We start from the raw sequence: 24,024 nt of genomic DNA, 5'->3' as shown, positions 1-24,024 counted from the left end.
AAAAAGTGTCTGTTGGATAGTTGAAAAGGGATTTACTCAATGGTCACTTGTCACATGCCTACTCCATGCCAGCTTCTGTGAGTCCTGGGGATACAATGGTGACTACCTTGTCCCTGCTTTTGAGGTGTTCCTAGTCCAGTAGGGAGAGAGAGATGCAGCAGGTAATGTAAGAACAAGAGAGGTCCCCTGGAGGCCTGAGAGACTGGGCTCAAATATATATGTGGGAAAGAAAGAGAACAGAGACTTATAGACATTCATTTTCATATATATACATACAGTGAGAGATAGAAATCAAATGGTTCTGTGTCACATACACATATAAATATGCATAGAGAGAGAGAATAAATATGCTAACGTGTTAACAGTTATTGAATCTGTCTGGAGGGTATACAGTAATTCTTTGTGCTCTTCTTTCAATTTTTTCTATACTGGGATACTTTGGTAATAAAGAGTGGGGGAAGCAATGGGAGTATTCAGTGAATCAGATGAGCGTTATGATGGAGGACGACTTAGTAAAGAGGACATTCTTACAAATGTTTTATGGCCAGTCATGCAGAGTTGCATTACATAGTTTCACATACATAGATGACCCATTTCATCCTCAGAACAGCCCTATTGGGTCTCTAATACCAACCTCACTCACTACTGAAAAGCAGAGGCCTAGAGACTATGGTGATTTGCTCGAGGCCACCTGCAGTCCGTGACATAGCCAGGATGGAGATGAGGTTTTTAGACTCCAGATCCAGGTCTCTTTTACCCAGTCTCCCTCACGATCTGTGGTTCACTTCCCCGAAGAGAAGCTGCGGTGTTTATCTTGCCAATCCTGCTTTGTCTCCCGGCTGGCGATCATCCTCTCCTCCTTCGGAGTCTGTGGGGCCTGAAGGGAGAAAGCAGACACCTGGGAGAGGATGGCAGCCATCCCTGACTGAGGCCAGGGTGAGTCTAGGCAGTGGCCTGGCTGGGGACAGCTCGCCTGTGTGGGGAAAATCGCCTCCCAAGCCAGAGAGAGGCCAGGGGGGCTCATAGCGAGCACCTCCCTTGAGGATGACCCTGCCTCGGGCGCTGAGCCAGAGGGTGAGTTTTATCACTCACCTCCACCAGCAGCCAGATAAACGGCTGCTTCTTGGTCTCTAGCCAGTTATTGCTCCTGTTGCCAGAAACTCTTAATCATGCTGTTGGAAAGGGCCGAGCCCCCTCCCCCACAAGCTGCCAGCTGGCTCCTGTGCACCGGAGCTAGCCATAGCTTTCTGCACCACCAGTAGCAAAAGCCGCCTGTTTGGGCCTGGTTTGGAGGGTATAGACTTATACTTACTATCCAGTCTCAGGTGTATTTATAAGCTTCTTTTTCTAATCCTGAAGTGCCACCACTCCCAGGGAATTGCTGAAACTCAGACAGAACAATGATGCCCCAGGGTTCCCCATGCCTGACTGCCATCTGCAAGCCAAGCAGAGATGCCTCAGGGGAAACCAGCCCTGCTGATACCTTGACCTCTGACTTCTAACATCCAGGACTGCAAGAAAATAAATTTCTGTTGTTTGAACCACCAGTCTGTGGTCTTGTGTTATGGCAGCCCCAGCAAAGGAACGTACTGATGAATTTTGGATGTGGTAGAGACACGAGACCCGCACAGAGCTGGTGTGTGGGTACATCTGTGAGTAGATACAGGCCCAGGCACCACTGCTTGAATTGGTCATCTGGATGTCTCCAGGTGTGAGTGGATAGGTGGAGCCCCACCCTCCCTTCTAGATCTTCTCTCCAGCTCTTCCTGCTTTTGAAACAGGAGGAAGGAGGCAGGGTACAAACTTTAAAAGGATGACAGCCCCAGGACATGACATAAACTGCTTAGAACAAAATAGGTCCAAGATGGTGGACAAGTCAACTTTCACTAGAGTTTGAGTCTCAGTGTGTTCTTGGGCTCCAAAATCACTGTGGATGGTGAGTGCACCAGTGAAATTAAAAGATGCTTGCTCCTTGGAAGAAAAGCTATGACAAACCTAGACAGCATATGAAAAAACAGAGACATCACTTTGCCAACAAAGGTCTGTATAGTCAAAGCTATGGTTTTCTCAGTAGTCTTGTACAGATGTGAGAGTTGAACCATAAAGAAGGCTGAGTGCCAAAGAATTGATGCTTTCAAACTGTGGTGTTGGAGAAGACTCTTGAGAGTCCCTTGGACAGCAAGGAGATCCAACCTGTCAATCCTAAAGGAAACCAACTCTGAATATTCATTGAAAAGACTGATGCTGAAGCTGAAGCTCCAGTACTTTGGCCACCTGATGTGAAGAGCCAACTCACTGGAAAAGACGCTGATGCTGGGAAGGATTGAAGGCAGGAGAAGAGGGTGACAGAGGATGAGATGGTTGAATGATATCACTGACTCAATGGACATGAGTTTGAGCAAACTCCAGGAGACAGTGAAGAACAGGGAAGCCTGGAGTGCTGCAGTCCATGGGGTGGCAAAGTGTCAGACACGACTTAGCAAGTGAACAACAAAAATATGATCATTGAAACACATCAGCAAGCTAAGTGGCACACCCAACATTGCTCTGACAGTTCTGAGGCCAACCATCAAAGGTCAAAAAGTAGGTGGTGGCCCAATTCCTCTAATCCTTGCCCCTTCCCTGAAATATTAATAGTTGGAATACTCCTCCCACTCATTAGCCTATGAAACTTCAGCCCGTAAAAACTAAACATGCCATATTCCAAGGCTGCTTTCATTTTCTGAGACAGTCAAAACTCTGTGGAATGTGTTTCTCTTTAAATAAATCAACTTCTTATCTATCACTTTGTCTCTCACTGAATTCTTTCTGTGATGAGACATCAAGAACCCGAGTTTCATTAATTCCCGAGACCAGGTGTGAGACTGAGTTCAAGTCCAAATGTGAGTTACATGGTTTCACTTTGATATCACCCATTCTGATCATAAATCTCAGGGACAGGAGCCCCTCTGTGTGGCTGAAGGAGGTGGCCAGGCCATGACAACACACCAAGAGGACCTCGTCATGGAACAGTGGCAAGACCTCACAAAAGGAGACTTCTCAGGTGCTGTTTGGTGATGTCACCAAGCTCTCTGTGGAGGGTCTGGCTCAGCTTGCGAAAATGACTCTGTTCCTAGAGCATTCTTGGGTGAAGAAAAAAATATTTTAACCTTTTCACAGCATCCTTGGTTGCCTTAAATTGGCCCAGAATTTTCAGGCTTGATGTCATGAGGCCTCTTCTTTTTTTTTTTGTCTGCCTGGATTTGTGCTTACACCTCGTTTCTGAGCTTGACTTTGGGGAAACAATGGCTGTGATGGGAGCTGAGACACAAGGGGACCAGGACTTGGTCCAGGCATGGATTTTCTCTTGGGCCATTGAGAGGCAGACATCACTCACAATGGGTAAGATGAGTGCAAACTTCTAGTTAGAAGGGGCCAGGCCCAGAGAGGCTCCGAGTACATCTGAGGCTCCCCTGACATTGAGCAACATTCAAAGTGGGAAACCTCTGAAAGCAAATGTACCCATGTGGGCTCTGAAGGGAGCCAGCATCACCAGAAATAAGCACCAGTGAGAATCCCAGGGATCCTGGAGCTGCGCTTACTGCTTCATCCCTCTAAACCATAGTTTCCCCTGTAAAGTAGTGACAATGATACTTATCTCCAGGAAGGTTGCATGGATAAAGGAAAACAAATAGACAAAGCATTTGGCACATTTAAAAGTTCTCAAAATTAGTAGTTACTATTATTTCATATAGACTTTACCTGGTGGCTCAGAGATAAAGAATCTGCCTGCAATGTAGGAGACCAGGGTTTGATCCCTGGGTCAGGAAGAGCCCCTGGAGAAGGGAATGAAACCCAGTCCAGTATTTTTGCCTGGAGAATCCCATGGACAGAGGATCCTGGAAGGTTATGGTCCATAGGGTTGCAAACAGTCAGACATGATTGAGCAACTAAGCACATTATTTCATACACCTCGTTTCTACTCAAAACAATGTAAACATCAAATGTATATTTTTCACTGTTATTACTCAAACCAAAAATAAATGCGTGTCTGGACCAGTAGAAAACAGCCTTGGGAAAGGAAAGGTCTAATGGTTATCTACTGCTTGGCTTGCTCTTACAGAACTGCACCTTCATCCCTCTGGTATTTGGGAATCTCTGAATGGCTCAAGGCAACTGCGTTGCACTAGGGCTAAGGCAGGGTCAATGTTTCATGTTTAAAGTGGATAGAACTTTGTGTTCATATTTCTCTCTCCTGTTAATGGTTAAATAGCTGACAGCTGATGAGGTAGGTGTTAAAGGTCTTAGGGCACCACGCTGGCTCTTGATGAGCCCTGGTGACACTCAGGCTGTCAGTGCTGGAAGGGCCAACACTGGTGAGAGATTGTAGGCTCAGGAGGTGAAGGCAGGCACCCAAGGCTGTTTGGCTAGGGCAGAGGTATCAAGAGATGTCAGTGACATTACCTGGGTTACTGGGTAAGTGAGAAAAGGAAAACAAACACAACAGCAACAAAAATGAGCCTTGCTGGCAGCCAGACCATGATGTTCCCAACTGAACATAGACAATGCCCACAACATAGAAGCAACATGCTACAAAAACCCTCTGCATCTATGTTTGCAACAGGACAGATAGGAGGCCACTCTGACTCCAAAAACGTGACCAGACATTGCCTGCTTCCAGCTAACAAGGAGTGACTGCTACTCCTGTAGCAATGCCAGTTTTAGCCTCGGCTGCTCGAATGTTAAATTAAGCACTAATGATTTCACAACAATTAATTAGATTAAGATACCAGATAGCTGAATGATCTCCTCCCCTTTTGACAGAATCCCACTGAGAACGGCTACTACCGTGCAGCATTGGTGGTGCAGTGGTGAGCACAGCTGCCTTCTAGAATTCCCCAGCTTCCCCAGCCTTTCTGTAGTCTCACCCAGCACAAGCCCAGATTTTCTAAGAAGCCCCTCTCAACTCCTCATGTAGGGATACTCTCGAGTTTCTCTGGAGTATGTCTTCCCTAGCTGCAGTAAGCCAAATAATCCTAACTTTCATCTGATTCCAAGTATGTTCCCTGTACCCTTGGCTGGTGAATCTTTACATCTGTAAAATGGGCATAATGATACCTACCCAGGATACTGTGTGAATCAAGTGATATCATGCAGGTAGGAACAAGATTTTTTTTTTTTAATGAGTATTTTCTTATTTATTTGGCTGCACTGGGTCTTAGTTGTGGCTTGTGGGATCTAGTTTGCTGACCAGGGATTGAATCTGGGTCTCCTGAGTTGGGAGTGTGCAGTCTTAGCCATTGGATCACAAGGGAAGTCTCAGGAGTTTTTACCATTGAAATTGCTATAGGTCTATAAACTAGTGTGATGTGGAATTTGCAGATGGTTCTCTTTTGAGGCTCAGAAGAAGGTATTATATTTTTTAAATTGTAGGTTCCTATTGAAGGTTCTATTGTGTGTACCTGCCTCAGTTTCATTGGTATAAATCTCTCCTACCATTTAGTGTTTAGGAATAGCAATTAACATGTAAACTTCAAACAGACTTGCCCATGGGTAAGTCTGAGTGTTGGTCGGCCTCAGTCAGGTGAGGTTGCAGAGCCTGTAACTTCTGAGCCCCACCCCTGTCTTTTCCTGCTGATAACATGGCTTTCCATCAGGGAGTGGCTAGAATTTCAGCCAGGCTGTGAGACAGAGCCATCCACCCAGCAGGAAAGGCAGCCAGTGATAGAGTCCCTCCCCTTTCCAAATACCAGCTTCAGTGGCAGCCCCACTGCCTCCAGGGTGAGGGCCAAACTCGTCAGCGTGGCCTCTGAGGCCCTCACCTCTGACCACTTCTTTTGTGCCATACCCTGAGCTATAGCAACTGTCTGTGTGCATGTCCTCAATTTATATTTAAGAATGTGTGTGTGTGTGCTCAGTCACTTTAGTCACTTCAGTCGTGTTGGACTCTTTATGACCCTATATGCCCTTCTCCAGGGGATCTTCCTGACCCAAGGATTGAACCTGCATCTGCTGCCATTACAGGCAGATTCTTTACCCCAGGGAAGCCCAGCAAACATCTCAGGGATTCCCACTTTCATTTTATGCTTTCAAGTCTCCAAGGCTGGCTCATGCTTTTCCTTCTGCTTGCTATATCCTTTTACTTCTCCTTCAAGGCTCATCTCAAATATCAGTTCCTCTATAAAGCCTCCTCTGCTAACCTTTCCTGCCTTGTGATATTTTGTATCTAATTGTGCACTTATCACATCATGTTGAAATTATACCTCTTCCAATCTCTAATACACACACACACAGACACACACACACACAGTTGTAGGAGACTTCAGATTTCATCAGCTGGGAAGCTCCTTGATGAATGGAAGTATGCTTTTTTCATTTTTGTATTCTCAGGAACACCTTTTTGTACAAACCATGGGGCCTGGTACACAGTAGGGGGTTAATAAATGCTGTAATTTGTTGTTGTTTATCTTGTTAAATTTCAGAAGAAGTATATTGTTTTCACTCTTTTGGTCTCTCTTGGGACAAGGAGACTGGAACATTTGTCACTGGAAAGTTTTTCGCAGTCATGGAAAGGCTGGTCCTAGTCAGCTAGGATTATCACAGACTCTGCCCAACTCATGGTAATGCCCAGCTCATAGGAAAAGAATTTGCTTGATCCTATTTTCAGGCCTGCCAAGGCATGCTTTACTGTGTATGGTTAATTCATTATTACAACTAGTATTTTTCTACCAATTACAACTAAATCTCAACTTGGGAATTGCTGTTTTCAATTAAAGAACCACTGCCTTTTCAGCATGATAGTATTTTATTCTGGAGAATAAAACAATTTAAATTGTCATGAATATTTAGTGGTTTTATATTATTTGGGATATGGCTACTCTTGGGCTTCCCTGGTGGCTCAGATGATAAAGAATCTGCCTACAAAGCAGGAGACCCGGGTTCAATCCCTGGATTGGGAAGACTTCCCTGGAGAAGGGAATGGGTATCCACTCCAGTATTCTTGCCAGGAGAATTCCATGGAGAGAGGAGCCTGGCAGGCCACAGTCATGAGGTCACAAAGAGTTGGACACAACTGAGGAACTAACACTCATACTCTCCCTTGAGGGAAGTCAATATTCAGGATCATAAACACTGATATCCCTCCATTTACCTGCTGCAGGATACTGAGAAATGAAAACCAGTTTTGCCCCAGGGTTTGCATTATTTCTGAGGGAAGAACTTTAAGCCAGGAAGTCAGGGGACCTGGATTCAAGTCAAGTTAATGTTTTGGCATTAACTGTTATTTTTGTTTTTCAGTGGTTCTCCATGTGTAGTCCCCAGACCTGAAGCAAGACCTGGGACCTTTAGAAATGCAAATTCCTGGATCCACCCAGGCTCACTGAGTTAGGAACTTGCTAACAAATTTAATAGAATTCATTTATTTTATAAATAAATGAGATTTAATAAAATCATATTTTAATAGACTTCTAGTGCACACTAAAGTTTGAGTCTGACTAGTCAAATCCCTTTGCTTTATCATTTTGATATAAATTTTCAAATTATTCAAATCATTCAAGCAAAATAGTATATACAAACTATAACATTACATAAAATTTGGAAGACAGAAATTTAGGTGTAAACTCAACTGAAGTATGAACATGTTTGTTCGTTTTCTTTAGTAATTTTTTTTCCTCAAATACACATGTTTTCATGGAATTGTAATCAGAAGACACACACAATTAGGCATGCTACTTTTGTCCCACTTAGCCTTGGAATGAAAATATTATTCAGTGTGCCACTTTCATATCATCATAAGCAGCCTCAACCACCTCTGGGCTACAGATTGGTACCTCCTGTCTGTCTGATCAGCGGTGACATTAGATTAGATTAGTGCACAATAAAGGTAACATGCTTGAATCATCCCCAAACCATCTCCTCCCACCCCAGTCCGTGAAAAGCTGTCTTCCACAAAACTGGTCCCTGGTGACATAAAAGGTTGGGGACCGCTGGTCATGAGAACTATTTTTAGTAGTTCCACAATACATTATCTAAAAGCTGTGCCAAAGTATACCTCGCCAGGACCCTGAAGGTGAACTGGCACACATGGAAGAGAAAGTGCTGGGACAAACAAGGAGGCCTCCCCTTCTCTGTACTTCTTCCTGCCCCTCCCCCGAGATCCCGAAGAAACATCCAATCTATGAGTGTTTCTGGAAATAGTCATAAACAGAGAGGAAAGTAATGTCAGTCAGTAGCCCTGAGTTTTCCAGAGGTATCCAGAAACACAGGTTTTCCCTTACCTAAATCCTTTCCTGAAACCCTGAGGCTGCCAAGAAGTCGCCACGCTACCTTGTAGCAACATCCAAGAATGATATTTCTCTTGAGCAGTACAGCTGCCCCCTGACCTGAATCCAGGTTGTCTCCTGGCCCTAAGCTGGGTGCCCAAGTATTAGCAGCTGGGTGCACCTGCTGTCTGCCTTAACAGAGACCCCACTCTCCACAGGACTAGCTGGGCTCTGACCCATTGTTCTAGTTTTAACCCTGGGGCTAGAGTCTGGCTAGGATCCCCAGCGCATTTGGCAGGGGTTATGGGCGGAGGAGCCTGGTGGGCTGTAGTCCATGGGGTCGTGAAGAGTTGGATAGGACTGAGCAACTTCACTTTCACTTTTCACTTTCACACATTGGAGAAGGAAATGGCAACCCACTCCAGTGTTGTTGCCTGGAGAATCCCAGGGATGGGGGAGCCTGGTGGGCTGGCGTCTATGGGGTCGCACAGAGTTGGACACGACTGAAGCAATTTAGCAGCAGCAGCAGCAGCAGATGTTTTACCTGCTCCTGGCCAGCCCCCTGCCCTAGTGGGCTGGACTGCAATCCCTGGCTGACAGGGCCCTACTCTAAAACGAACACTCTTCTAAGAACCAGCATACACCTATGAGAAATGCTGTGCCTCGTGTCCTATGTGGACCTCAGGGATGTCAGAGACACCCCAGGCTGAGGTCAAGGTGGTCACAGGCCCTTGGAGAATGTAACTGGAACTGCTCAGCCGTGTCTTGTGCACCGGGCCTAAAATCGAGCAAGCCTCTGGCCCAGCCCTGCTTCTCCTTCCCCTTTCCCTGCTGACTCATCTGCAGGGACACAGCATGCCTCATAGCAGTGTGGCAGCTGGTATGGAAAATAGGGCAGTGGAAAGGTGGTAGTGGGGATCTTGTTCACCTGGCCCAGAATTAAATATGGCTTCAAGTCCTGAGCCCCTTGTGAAAGGCAAGCAGGGTGGGAGATGGCCTGCGGTCCTGTCTCCCCAGACTTCTCCTCTCTGGGTACCATGCCCTCAGGAGGGCTCCAGACTGGCTTAGCCACAGGGCAGGAAGTCTGGCAGTATGGTGGGAAGGGCTCTAGCAGAGGGCAGGTACGATTTCACAAGAGTTCTATGGACTGACTTTCTGCTGATTCGACTTCATGCACTCGCCTGGGTGAGTTCCATCTCTGGATCCCACCTCAGATGTTACTCATGAATGACCTTTCCTGCAGTTGTGGAGGCCTGTTAGGAATTTGCAGGCCCCACTGGGGATGTAATTCTGGGCCTTGCAAGCCTGTGGGGATAGATGGAGGTGGTCTCCGAGGGACAGCAAATCCAGGACAGATCTAATTGCCGCTAATCAGGTTGTTTTTTTATTTTTTCTTTTACACGTAAATACTTAAAACACACACACACATGCAGATTCCATGGCCTTAAAACTCTTTATCGATCTTTACATATACTTTTAATCCCTAGTGATATACAAGTATAAGAATTTTTTATTGTAGTTGTGATTCGATATATAATTCATTTAGTCCTGTTTTCTCCCCCATTTTATCGCATATGAAATTTCCTCATACTTGTTTTTGAAAGCTCCAAGACCAGTTGTTCTGCAAGCTTTTGGAGGTCACCGATCTCTTGATCATCTGCCACTATAAATGCCTAAGTGTTAGCAGCAAGGCTTTTATTTCAGATTCCTGTCATTATTGCTCCGCAAATTTCTGGGCACTCCGAGTAGCAGGTATCCAACACAATGCTTGTTTAAAGGAGGACTTCGGAATAGCCGCCCGCTCCCTCCTTGATGGTTTATTGTCGGGCACTCAGATTGTCTCTAGTTTTTGACAGGGGTGATGCACTGCTGCTGTCAACTCCTTCCTATAGTTTTTTTTCTCCTTCCCAGAAGGCCTGTTTTTGGAAGATGTTTGGGCTTGGAAAACGTGTGTACTTTATTGTCTCTGTCCCTTCGCTTATGCACAAGGAAAGCCTCCTTCTTGTTTGTCCAGATTCTATCCTGTAAGACTCTGCTCACAGGCTGACTCCTCCCAGAAGCCTTTCTTCTACCTGTACTTGGAAGTGAGCGCTTCTTCATCTCTACCTGTGCCTTGACTGAGTTAATTCAGGCTGTTGTAACGAATTACCATAGAGTGGGTGGCTTGTAACCAAAAGAAACTTATTTCTCACATTTCTGGAGGCTGGAAATCTGAGATCAGGGTTCCAGCATATTCTGGTAAAAACCCTTTTCCAGGTTTCCTCATATGGTAGAGAGAGCCAGTGGGTTCTCTGAGGTCTCTTTTAGAAGGAACCCATTTATAAGGTCTCCACCCTAACGACTGAATCACCTCCCAAAGTCCCTACCTCCTAAGATGCCATCCTGTTGGGGGTTAGGATCTCAGCATATGAATTTTGTGGGGGACACAAACACTCACCCCTTTGTCCTCCTCTCCAGTGGTACTCATCACATTTTATGATCCAGTTGAAAAAAAATTTATATATACATCTTATCTCCTTTATTAGACTGTTTATACCTTATATACGTAAAACCCAGAACGGATCATTTTAATACCATTTGTTCTATAAGAACTATTTTCAGTTATATGTATCCATATATGCAAAAACCAGTAATAATCACTATTTTCTTGATTTGTTATTTAGTTTTAAAACAACAATTTAAAAAAGAATATATTTCCACTTTAAAGATGTACAAATCCATTAAAGATATTTCCTGGAAGAACCCAAATTTTTACTTCCCAAACAAAATATTATACCTCACAGTTCACTGTAAAACCTCTTTTTCTGTTTTAGGTTTTAAACCCAAAAGTCTAAGTGGTCACACAGGATAACAGAATTGAAGTCAGATTCTATTTCTTTGTTTTTTAAACCAGTATGATATCATTTTTAATTTTAAATCTACTATTTCTATTTAAAGGCAAAAACAAGCAATAAATACCATGGAATTTGGGACGTGAGATGACAAAATAAGTTGGGAGGATACTGAACAATTGGACAGTTGCAATGAGCATACATCGTGGTCAATGAACATCAGGGAACAACTATGTAACTGGGGGGTCTCTAAATTGACATTAACAGAGAACATATATTCAAGGAGAAGTGATATGAAACTGTGATCATTTGAAGTTTTTGTATACATTAATAAAACTCAGTAGTAACCATAGCAGTTGTTTACAACTCTGACCAAAAGAACTGTTTTGGAGGAGGTGTTAATTTTTATCACTGGCATTATTTAGAATCGTGATGATGAGAAGTTTTTATTACTGTCACATTCTCTATGGATGATGGCCCCCTTACTGCCCTCTGGCAGTGCAGGCGGTTCCTGTCTTCCTGCCCCTGGTCAACCTGATTCGTCAGTAAGCTTGTGGGGAGCAGGGGCAGCCGTGCAGTCCACGTTGTACAGTGTCTGCTGCACAAACAAAGCAGTTCTGAGTGAGGGCCTTGGCGGGACGTCTAAGGTTGACTCTCTTTCCCTCTACCTGAGGCCGGTTTTCTTTGTGTAGTCCAGACAAAGTAACATTTCACAACAAATTCAATACAGAAACAGATGAAAAAGAGCCCAGCCCTTTTTATTAAGCCAAACATGAAAAAGTAGCAAAATTTCTTTGTGACCCAGTGTCACTCTTCTGACTCATTTTTCGTTGTTGTTTGGCAAATACCAGTTATCCCTCACAATTTAGTGTTTCATATGCTAACGTGATGAGTTTGTTGTTATTATTCAAAACATTAAAAAGTGTTCTCCATTTTAGTCTCTAATACAGTAAATACTGATAGCTGTGTTCCACATAAAAAAGATCTCTTTGGAATTGTGACTAATTTTTGAGAGTGTAATGGGACCTGCTGGGAAGTTGAGAATGTCTGTACTAACGCACTGCCTTCAGTGTGGCAGATGCCTATGTACACTGGTTAAATGAGTGAGGGGCTGATGGATGGGCTTCAGCTGCTTCTGGGATGTGGAGGCTGCGGCAGGAATTGCAGGGAGGTGCCAGGCCCCTGAGGCAGTGCTGGTGGATATCACTGGGCGGTGGGGGCTGCCAGGGTCTAGGAGCACTGGCTACCATTTAAGCAGTGTTGGCCTTAGGAGTGGGGTCTGGGGATGAGGGTAATGGAGGCTCTGTGTCCTGGGATCTTCGGGATGCTCACTGTATCTTTTTTCCCTTGGCATCGGTGGACAGGAATTACCCAATATTCCTCTCCTGGGAGAGGAACTGAGCAGAATGGATTTCTAGGGATCCATGGCTGTTAAACCATGAGGTGGGAGCACAATGGCCAGAACCCTATAGCATTAAGCAGATAGATCCAGTCTAGGGACCTCTTGCTCCTCTTGTGGAATCTCCAGAAAGTCGTTTTTCTGCTGTCTGACTCCACCATAAGGTGAAAGTTGGGTAAAATGTTTGTGCAATGTCTGGCATATACTGGGTGTACAATACATTAGTGGGTCCATTAGCAATGTCATCAATAATGATAAAAAGAAGTAAGCTGGGAGGTCTGGGGTTAAGGAGGAAGGATCCCATGGGAGTTCTTCCTGGTATAGTGACACTTGGTCCTGAATAATTCATTGCTGTGGGGGCTGTCCTGTCCACTGTAGAATGATTAGCAATATCCCTGGCTTCTAAGCCCTGCTTGCCAATAGCACTGTCTCCCTGGTTCTGACAGCCAAAAACATCCCCTGGGAGGGCAGTTTGGGAAACTGTCCTACAAGGCATAGATACTCAACCTTCTAGGGCTCCGCTGTGGGGTACCTGGTTGCCTGCAGTGCCCCGGGAAGAGAAAGATGTCACACCAGCCTAGTGTACACGGATCTGACTCACTCCCCGCAGAAAAAATTCTGCCAAGATGTTCTGCTCTCAAGGAAACAAAAGGCTTCCTGTCTCTGATCCTTTTCTCTGAAGAACCTTCCTGCTAATGGAAACTTCCCTCAGCATTTGGCAAGCCAGGACCCTGGGGAAGCAGTAGCTGACCAGCACAGGCTTTGCTGAGGGAAATGTGGCTAATACCCAGCAACCCCGGGGGAGGCCATCCTGCCTTTCATCCCTCACCTTGACTCTAATGGCGTCCAACCCCCAAGTCTCTACTGAAACATCTGGTCTGATCAGAAGCAGAACAAATAAACCAAAGGCGGTATATTCATACAGCAGGATGCTACAGTGACCTGAGTGAATGTGTCATACTACATGTAATGCATGGGTGTCTCACCAACATAATGTTGAGTGAAAGAAGCCCAGAACAAAAAGAGCACATATTTTATGCAACCATTACTGAAAAGCTCCAAAAAGTCAAAATAATCTATGTAAAGCCTCCAGGGATGCATGTGCAAGGGAGGCTCCTGGGATGCTGGCTTAGGTTGTGAAAATTCATTGAGCACTTTATGATATAGGTATTTTTTGAGATATATGTTATGCTTCGATAAGAAATTAAAAACATTCTGGGCCAAAGGGCAGGAAAGGCCCTTCACCAATATCCTTGTGAACACAGGGAGGAAAAATCATGAACAATTCTGCCTGCATGGCTCTAAGTTATTATTAATATTTTTGGACTCAGTTTTGTAAGTGAGATGATGTATGCGAAATAACTAACCTGGTAGTTGACATACAAAATGCTCAATGAATGGTAATAATTAATACTGCTAATAAGTTATTAACTGACCTAATATACAAAATAATAATTAAATACAAAGAATAGCCTTTTTTTCTTCAAGGAGAAAAAAAATATTCTGGAGTTTTCAGGTATGTCTTTGGGTAGTAAGCTTCTAATTCTTTCTGGAGCTCCCTCCAGTCATAGTCTTAGAGGAAAGAAAAACCAGTAAGCAACACAAATATAAAGTCCCAAAGCCCTGTCTCGTTTGGCCAAAGTGTTCAGTTCACTTCAGATCCATGATGTATTGATCCAATGCACTCTTTAGCCAGAAACCTGTGATCCACCTACCTAATCAAGCATTTGGATCACCTTGACCATCAGCCTATGAATTTCCAGAACAAATAGGTGTGACTGCTTAGTCTCAGAATAAAACTTTGACAGAAAAAGTGAGGTTTAGAAAATGTGCAATGATAGCTCCGTGTTCAACCTGACTGGAAAGAAGATTCTACAAATTCCTCTCTTCTGAGAAAGCCAGCAATTAGAAAACCTCAGCAAGATAGAAGGTTTCATTACAAGCTGTTCTCTTCAACTGCAAATTAGACACCAAATTAACTCTCAGGAAGATCTGAGACTCTTTCAGATTATTTGCCACCACAAAGAAGTCTTAGCCTGACTATTTCTGAATCAGATATGAGAGAGACTCCATCGCTTTGAGAAGACTTCTACGCCTAGAGCGGTTTCAAAATTTAAATTTCAGAATTTTCCGAAACGCCTACAAACAGCTACACGTCCCTATGACCTGTGATGCCGATCATAGAATCACCTAATACACTGTGAAGCAAACTCTATCGGACATAGTCAAAAGGCGTGGATTCACTGCAATATACATTTAAAGAAGAAAGTCCATGCCCATCTCTGGAGAAAAGGCAGGCTCTTACCTGGTCTCAGGCTTTGTCCATGGGCACTTGATTGGATCAAGATGCACAAAAACAAGAAGATAGAGACATACAGGGGCTTTTCCATTTCTCCTGTTTCACCTGGGGTCCGAGGTCCTCTTGCTAATTTCTGAAGCTAAAGAGACAAGATTGCCTATTGATACTTTGTTAGGGAAGACTGTCCATTAATAATTAACCTTTTAAACATGTTCTCTAGTGTTCAGACTCTTTCCTTCCTACACCCAACCCCCAAATCTAAATCTGCCTCATACAAAAGAAGAAGATTGATTTACAGAAGTATTTTTTATCCTGATACATTTTGAAAATAAAATATCTTGTCATGTATTCTTGCCTTCCAGGGCCAAGGTCACAGTTCCAAAGGCATCAGTTTGAAGTTAATATGTTTGGAAATTCTGTCAAAGGTCAGGGATAGGTGGCTTCCACAGAGTTGCCTAAGTCTCTCTCTGACAGCACTGTAAAGGGGATACAGGCAGTGGTATTTCAAATGCAGACTAAACTCAAAGAGAAAGGAAAGGACTCTGCTATGAGGAGAGCCCCCATGGGGTCTGTTTTCCGTTGAGTTTAGCAAAACTACTGGTCCTGTGGTCAAAGAGTGATGGGCAAAGTTTCTATAACTGAAAGGGGCAGAAAACCTCTAATGTCAGTGTGAAAAGGAGTTGGTAAAGGAGCAAAGATGCAGAACTGGATGCTTTTGCTGGGGGCCGCTTTGAAAAATGAGTAAGCACACTCTTTCCTCCTGTGTATTAATGAACTCTAACTGTGTAGAGGACTGAGAAGTAAGGCCACTTGGCAAAACCAGACAGGGGAAATGCTACCATGTTTCTCGTGTAATATTCCTTGGTAAACTTTATTCACTTTTTTCAACTTTAAAAAAAGTACCTGTTACATGCCAGGCACTGTTCTAGTACTTGGGATAAGCAAGTGAACAAAACAGACCAAGATTCCAGTCCATGTGGTATTTATGTACCACAGGAGATGGGAGGAGTCAGATAAGAGACAACAGGTATAATACATAAGAGATTTATGTAGATTGGTAGAATACGATCTGAGTGACGGGAGAAGGAAAAGCATGGCTGAGTTAAGGGGGTTGGGGAAGGTAGTGATTTTAAATAGAATGGTTAGGGTGAGCCTTGTTGGGAAGTTGAATTCTGAGCAAGGCTTTGAGGGAGTTGCCCCTGGGGACATGTTGAGGAGGAAAGCGTCAGGTAGTTAGAACAGCCAGTGCAGCCAGTGCAAAGGCCCTGAAGTAAGAGCATGCCTGGAATGTTCCAGGAACAGCAAGGAGGCCGGTGACTAGGGAAACGTCATTCAAAGGACTTTGGCTTTTATACTGTGAGACATGGGGACTCACTCTGAGCAGAAGAGTGATATAATTTTTATAATATTTGTAAAAGATCATTCTAGTTTACAAGACTAGGAACAGATTACTAGCAAACTAGGATGCAAGTGGTGAGATCTGCTAGGAGGCTATTACAGTGATCTAGCGAGAGGTGATGGTGCCTTAGTTCAGCATGGTCAAAGTGGAATTGGGGAGTGATGGATGGATGGTAGATGTATTTTGAAGGTAGATGCAACAGGATTTCCTGACTACTGGGGTGAAGAGAGAGAAGAGGTGAAGATGACTTCAAGGACTTTGGTTTGAGCAGGTGGGACAGTGGTGTTGATATTAGCTAAGACGGGAAAGGCTGTGAGTGGAGCAGAGTTGGTGGTAGAAGATCAAAAATTCAGTTCTGGCTAGGTGGAGTCTGAGATGCCTCTTAGACATCCAAGTTGAAATGTTGGGCGGGTATTTAGCTAACTTGATGATCACTGCCTGGATGAAACGAACTGAGCAGGACCTTCATTTGGTCCTATTAGTTTGGACAGACTGAGCCCAGGGCAAAGCTTAAGACTGGGCTGTCTGGTGGCTGCACCTCCTTCTGGAGGTCTATGGCATGGAGACCTTCTAGTTGGATGCATGATTCCTGAGCAGAGGCTTCTGTGCTGGCTTTTTGGCTGGCTCTGTCCTACCTGCACTGTTAAGCAGGATCTGAAGGTGCCACTTTACTAATTTCCCAGAAAGCTGGAACCTAAAACAGCTGACTATCTACTTAGCTCCTCTCCCCTGAGCCCACCTCATTTCTTGTCTTCTGGGTACTGCCAGGAACCAACTCTACTCCTGACCTCACTCTGCAGATTAACTTACCAAGACACTGGTGAATCCACGTGCCTCCAAGATCCTGGGTCTTCTACCAACTAGCTGTGCACAATGTTACTTAACTTTCATGAGTTCCATCTCTTCATCTGTAAAATAAGAGAACATGAGCCAGAGATAATATTTTGAGATATCAATAATATATTTCTCCCAAACTCTCCCTCACACCCTCCCTCTCATCTAAGAAGAGTAAAGTAGACAGAAGTCTAGAAATCTTTTGTCTTCCTGAAGCTTCAGTTCAGTTCAGTCACTCAGTCATGTCTGACTCTTTGAGATCCCATGAATCGCAGCACGCCAGGCCTCCCTGTCCATCACCAACTCCCAGAGTTTAGCCAAACTCATGTTCATTGAGTTGGTGATGCCATCCAATCATCTCATCCTCTGTCGTCCCCTTCTCCTCCTGCCCCCAATCCCTCCCAGCATCAGAGTCTTTTCCAATGAGTCAACTCTTTGCGTGAGGTGGCCAAAGTACTGGAGTTTCGGCTTTAGCATCATTCCTTCCAAAGAACACCCAGGACTGATCTCCTTTAGGATGGACTGGTTGGATCTCCTTGCAGTCCAAGGGACTCTCAAGAGTCTTCTCCAACACCACAGTTCAAAAGCATCAATTCCTCTGTGCTCAGCTTTCTTCACAGTCCAACTCTCACATCCATACATGACTACTGGAAAAACCATAGCCTTGACTAGACGGACCTTTGTTGCCAAAGTAATGTCTCTGCTTTTGAATATGCTATCTAGGTTGGTCATAACTTCTTCCAAGGAGTAAGTGTCTTTTAATTTCATGGCTGCAGTCACCATCTGTAGTGATTTTGGAGCCCCCCAAAATAAAGTCTGACACTGTTTCCACTGTTTCCCCATCTAGTTCCCATGAAGTGATGGGACCAGATGCCATGATCTTTGTTTTCTGAATGTTCAGCTTTAAGCCAACTTTTTCACTCTCCTCTTTGACTTTCATCAAGAGGCTTTTTAGTTCCTCTTCACTTTCTGCCATAAGGGTGGTGTCATCTGCATATCTGAGGTTATTGATATTTCTCCTGGCAATCTTGATTCCAGCTTGTGCTTCTTCTAGCCCAGTGTTTGTCATGATGTACTCTGCATATAAGTTAAATAAGCAGGGTGACAATATACAGCCTTGACATACTCCTTTTCCTATTTGGAACCAGTCTGTTGTTCCATGTCCAGATCTAACTGTTGCCTCCTGGCCTGTATATAGATTTCTCAAGAGGCAGGTCAGGTGGTCTGGTATTCCCATCTCTTTCAGAATTTTCCACAGTTTATTGTGATCCACACAGCCAAATGCTTTGGCATAGTCAATAAAGCAGAAAGAGATGTTTTTCTGGAACTCTCTTGCTTTTTTGGTGATCCAGCGGATGTTGGCAATTTGATCTCTGGTTCCTCTGCCTTTTCTAAAACCAGCTTGAACATCCTAAAGCTTAGGACCTGGCATAAGTGAATTCTAAACAACAAAAGCAAGCAAAAGGCTAAGAATGTTTTAAAGGGATGTGAAGGGAGAATATTCCTACCTTCCTATCACTAGAAAGAGAGTCTCTTGGACTTTGTAAGTAGGTTGGGGAAAAGGAGATTTGTCTAGAGGGCAGAGGGGACAGTACATTGCTTCTAGAAGGTAGTAAGAACTCAAAGAGGAAATGGCTGTGAGTTTGTCAGCGGGGGGCAAAATATACCCCTGTGCCTGGTATAGGTTGGGAGTAGCAGTGAGCTACCAGTGACAACAGGTCATGAAGATGGGGAGGATGGGACATCGTCTATGTGGACTGATGGGATAGGACCAGGTGCTCACCCAACTCCAGGCCTTGGTATTGTGTCTGACCTAGAACTGGTGGTATGTGGTATTGGAGCAAGAAAACCCAGGAGGGCCTGAAAAATAGGAGCTTAAAATTATAATTTGGGTGGGTTACAGAAAGCAAAGCTATTTCTTCTACATCAGAATCTGTGGAGTGAGAGTCACACCTCTGCAAGCACAAGTCTGTCATGAGTATTAGAGATTTATATGTGAAGTGCCCAGCCAAGTGCCGAGTTTATAGTAGTGTGTGTGCTCAGCCGCTCAGCTGTGTCTGACTCTTTGTGACCCCAGGGACTGTAACCTGCCAGGCTCCTCTCTCCATGGGATTTCCCAGACAAGAATACTGGAGTGGGTTGCCATTTCCTTTTCCAGGGAACCTTCTTGACCCAGGGATTGAACCACTGCCTCTCCTGCATTGGCGGGTGGACTTTTACTACTGAGCCACCAGGGAAGCCTCAGGTCATAGTAGAGGTTCAATAAAATACAGTGGCTTGTTTTGGAAGCAGTCAAGGCATTGGAATCAGACAGATCTAGATTCAGGTCCCTGGCCTATTGCTTACTAACTGGGTGACCTAGGGCAAGACATTAGCATTCCGAGATTTCAATTTTTCCATCTGTGTAGTGGGACTAAGCATATTTACTTGATTAGATTAAAGGAGAGGTAAACCCTAGGCAGTCTTGCCAAGCAGGAAATAATACATAGCAGCTATGGTTATTTTTATTGTTTTAATTCACGTAGGGAGTCATGAGGGTGTCCAGGAGGTAGGTACCAGCAAGATCACAGGATTAAAATTTTAGCAGAAAATTAAAAGGGGAGGAAAACAGAAGGGTCTGGATCAGTGGTTCCAAAATATGATTGAGGGTTGGAATCAGAGTCAGCCTGAGCTCAGGAAAAGGAAAAACTTCAGGCCCCTCCTATGAAAGAGTAAACAAGAACTTCTAGGGCTGGGGCCTGGACCATCTTAATTTTAAACGAGTTCTTCAGATTGTTCTTGCTCACCCAAAGTTTGAGAACCATTGCCTCAGACTGGTGCTTGAGAGATCTGTTGGGGAGGAAGAAGAAAATAATAGATCTTCTAATTTTTCTCATATCACTTACTACAGGCTGAATGCTTGGGTTCCTAACAAATTAGTACATGAAACCTAGCCCCAGGGTGATGGTAGATGTATAGGACCTTTGGTAGGTGACTAGGTCTTGATGGCAGAGCCCTCATGAATGGGATCAGTGCTCACATGAAAGGAAAGCCAGATGGATCCCATGAGCCTTCCTCCATGTGAGGTTACATTGTGAAAATATGGCCATCTATGAGGCCCTCATCAGACATCACACTTGCTAGTGCCTTGATCTTGGACTTCCCAGCCTCCGTAGCTGTGAGAAATACATTTCTGTTTTTTATAAGCCACCCAGTCTATGGTATTCTATTATAGCAGTCCAACAGACCAACACATCACCTTTGAACATTTTGTTTGTGTAAATACAATGCTTATTATATATTTACACTGTATCATTTGTATATAGCACTATGTAATGTATTGTTATTGTTTAGTTGCTAAGTTGTGTCTGACTTTTTGCGACCCCATGGACTGTAGCCCCCCAGACTTCTCTGTCCATGGGATTTCCCAGATAAGAATACTGGAGTGGGTTGCCATTCCTTCTCCAGGGGAATCTTCTTGACCCAGGGATTGAACCTGGGTTTCCTGCATTGGCAGGTAGATTCTTTATTACTGAGCCACAAGGGAAGCTCATGTGATATATTAGTGCTATATAATTTATGAGCAGATAAATGTTCATATACTTTGGGAAGCACCCTGGAAAGCTCAGCAGTCCATGGGGGACCCTTCACTTCCCATGAGCTGAAAAGGTTAGCAGGCTAGATCCTGTAGAGCCTGAAGCCTCCAGAGAGTTATCAGCATTGTACATAGAGGTAGAACCCAGTGCTTACTTTGTTTTGCAAGCCTCAGTCTAAAATAATAATGATCTTATAGTTAGATCCCTAAAAGTTGCTCAGTATTTGCTTTCTTTTAATTTGAAGAGCTTCTTGAAGAAATGGAGATTTCAAGAGGATGGGTATTAATGACCTGAATGCAACTTTCCTTTTAGTGTAATGGTAATAAGAAAGTTACTCAGAAGGAAAAATATTTTACATAGATAAGGAGAGCTAGAGGAGGGAGAAACCATGGTATCAGGTAAAAATCTCTGATGAGAGAAGCAGGGTTTTCTATTCTGAATCAGACTTTCCTGCTTTTATCATCAGACACTGGGATACCTGAGAATGGTAGTCTCTTGGTAGAATTATAGGGAAAAATAATCAAAACAGTAAGTTTTGGATTGGTGCTATTATTTCCCTCACTTCATAGTTGAGATTTAAGAGATGAAGAACTAGGACAAAACCATACTTTATCAGAGAAAGGCTGACAGCAGGGAAATCAAGACCACCCGAATCCAGGATCACTTTTCTCAACCACAAGCCCTTAATCCCTGGCCTTTCTCAGCCCCACACTGAACTTTCTTCAGCACTATTCCACTTCCAAGATTAAATTTATGAAATCTGTAGGACCATGTCATTGGAAAATGACCACCTCTCTTATGCCTGCTTAGAGCCAGACTACCACCAGGAAAAGGCTCAAGCTTTTATTGATACAGCTTGATCTGCATGGACAGTTTTGTACCATTAGGGAATGAAACTGAGCAGGACCCTGTTGGGCTTCTGGGCATGGAAGACTCTCTGTGTCCCCCATTCCTTATTTGTAGGAAACAACCTTCGGCCTCCATGACCTTCGCTGAGTTCCGAATGGCAGATGTGAACAGTAATAAAGGAAGGGACTCTTGCCTGGAAAATCCCACGGACAGAGGAGCCTGGTAGGCTGCAGTCCATGAGGGTGTGAAGAGTCGGACACAACTGAGCGACTTCACTTTCACTTTCCACTTTCATGCACTGGAGAAGGAAATGGCAACCCACTCCAGTGTTCTTGCCTGGAGAATCCCAGGGACGGGGGAGCCTGGTGGTCTGCCGTCTATGGGGTCGCACAGAGTCGGACACGACTGAAGCGACTTAGCAGCAGCAGCAAAGGAAGGGAAGGGATGCAAAGACAAGAGAGGGAGCAGCCAAGAAACAATAGTGCAGCCTTGGAGTAGGGTCCTGGTTGCACCTCAGTGGATACATATAACAGTATCTTTAAATGGCAACCTACTTCAGTATTCTTGCCTAGAAAATCCCATGGATGGAAGAGCCTGTTGGGCTACAATCTATGGGGTCACAAAGAGTTGGACAACTGAGCAACTTCACTTTAAGCTCTTTATAGAACTAAAACCTCCAGTGGAAGATTTAGCATTCTTCTTCAGGGAAGATCATCAGAGAAGTCAGATTAAAGGAACCAGAGAAGCTCATCAAGAGATTATCTGAGAGCAGTTTAAAGGAGTGCAGGCTCTACCCACATTCTAATCTTATCAACAGCATCATCCTTGAACTATTGCTATAAAACTCCTCACCAAAACCTCCAGGGTTGGGGACACACAGTTTTTGAGTGCAGGAGCCCTCTGTGTTTTGCCAGGCAAAACAATAAAGCTATTTTTTTCTACTTCACCCCAAACCCTGTCTCTGAGATTCAATTCAGCGACACAGAGGCCAAGTTTTGGCATCAGAAATATGACCAAAGCAAGTAGGGGCGCTTCTTTGAGTTGGCTTGGAACATGTCCTTATCTGAAAAGGGGTTGAACTGGAATCTAACCGTTTCCTTATCTGTTTCTTTTTAAGACAGGTAAACAAATGATAGATGAACACAAGGTTGCAGATGCTGTTTTAGACTATCTGAAAGAATGAAGTGTTTCAAGCATTTCAAGCAGGTGTTTATGCATTCAAGATAATCACGTTTGCATTGATTAACATTTGAAGATTAACTTCTCCATGAGGTCTGCCTCTGGCTAGTTGTGTGACCTTGTGCAAATAATGCAACCTCTCTTTACCTCAGTTTTCTCATCTGTAAAATGAAAGTGTGAGGGTGGAATGGTATCACGTGAAATGTGCTTGGCACAATCAGCTCTTATTTGTAACAAATGAGACAAAAATTACTTCCTCCATTTTGCGAGTGAGGAAGCTGAGACCCTAAGAGTCCTTGTCTGAGGTCACACATCAGACACGTAGATTGGATCTGAGGACTTCTGGGTCCCTATAAACTCTGACCCTCTCTCATTGCAGGATCTGAACTGAAAAACTAGGGAACAAAGAACTGAGATCTCCTTTTACACTTATTTTTATGTTTCCTGCTCTGGGCTGACCCACTTATTCTCTCTATCAGAATTATAGCTACTGGTTTGTGGAACAATTAAAGAAAGAATAACAACAACAAATGAAACCAAAGCTGTCTTTTTTTGTGACTGGATACTCTGGAACCAATAGTGCGCTTTATGATTTTAGTAGTTCCAGTAGAATGGAAAACCCCCTTTCCTCTGCTTGCATTGTGCTAGGAAGCAAAAGGAAGTAAAGATGTAAGTTGGTTTTGAGCAACTAGGTAGACACGGACCATTGCTGGCTCTTTCAAGTTTGACAAGGGTTTTTTCCCCATGGGAAAGAGGGTGAGCCTAGAATAAACTCTGTGCCTGCATCCTGCAGCCACTTCGGGTGTTGATTGGCCTTGGTGAAGGGTTGTCACACTGTGCTCCTAAGGGAGGCCAACCGAGCTATGAGCTGACTTGACTGATTGCAGTAAACTAAGGGCACAAGTTGGGAAGTTGGGCCATCAGCATGGCAGCTCCCTTTCTTTGGGTCCCAGTGAAACCGTTTACCTCAGATAGGGACTTGAACCCACGTGGCTGGGACTCAAACCAGTCAAAACCCTGCTTGGGACTCGAACCCATGTGGGTGGAACTCAAACCCAGTCAAAACTCTGCTTGGGACTTGAAGCCAGCCAAAATCTTGCTTGGAACTTGAACCCATGTGGCTTAGACTATGGTATTTGGTTTCAGGACTCAATGAAGCTCAGGTTCTTGATGCCTCATCACAGAAAGAATTCAGTGAGAGATAAAGTGATAGGTAAGAAAGGATTTATTCAGATTTAGAGAGAAGCGCACTCCACAGACAGCGTGTAGGCCATCACAGAGGGTGAATACAGTTGTGAAATGTGGCGTGGCTAGTTTTTATAAGCTGGGTAATTTCATATGCTAATGAGTGGGAGGATTATTCCAACGATTTTGGGGAAGGGGGTAGATTTCCAGGATTTGGGCCACTGCCCGCTCCTT

General features: G+C 44.1%; 1 long non-coding RNA gene across 1 annotated transcript in view; it reads right to left on the bottom strand.

Moving 5' to 3' along the window:
- Positions 1 to 249: 249 nt before the first annotated feature.
- Positions 250 to 24,024, bottom strand: part of LOC120853041 — a 37,243-nt gene continuing 13,468 nt past the window's right edge. The window contains exons 2-4 of the long non-coding RNA XR_005718699.1: positions 16,979 to 17,076; positions 14,776 to 14,908; positions 250 to 877 (exon numbers count right to left, since the gene is read on the bottom strand). This is a non-coding gene — a long non-coding RNA (uncharacterized LOC120853041). The remainder of the gene's footprint in view (positions 878 to 14,775; positions 14,909 to 16,978; positions 17,077 to 24,024) is intronic.

Source organism: Oryx dammah, unplaced genomic scaffold (assembly GCF_014754425.2).
Source record: "Oryx dammah isolate SB20612 unplaced genomic scaffold, SCBI_Odam_1.1 HiC_scaffold_26, whole genome shotgun sequence".
NCBI classification, from domain to species: Eukaryota; Metazoa; Chordata; class Mammalia; order Artiodactyla; family Bovidae; genus Oryx; species Oryx dammah.
This window is presented reverse-complemented; position numbering and strand designations above follow the sequence as displayed.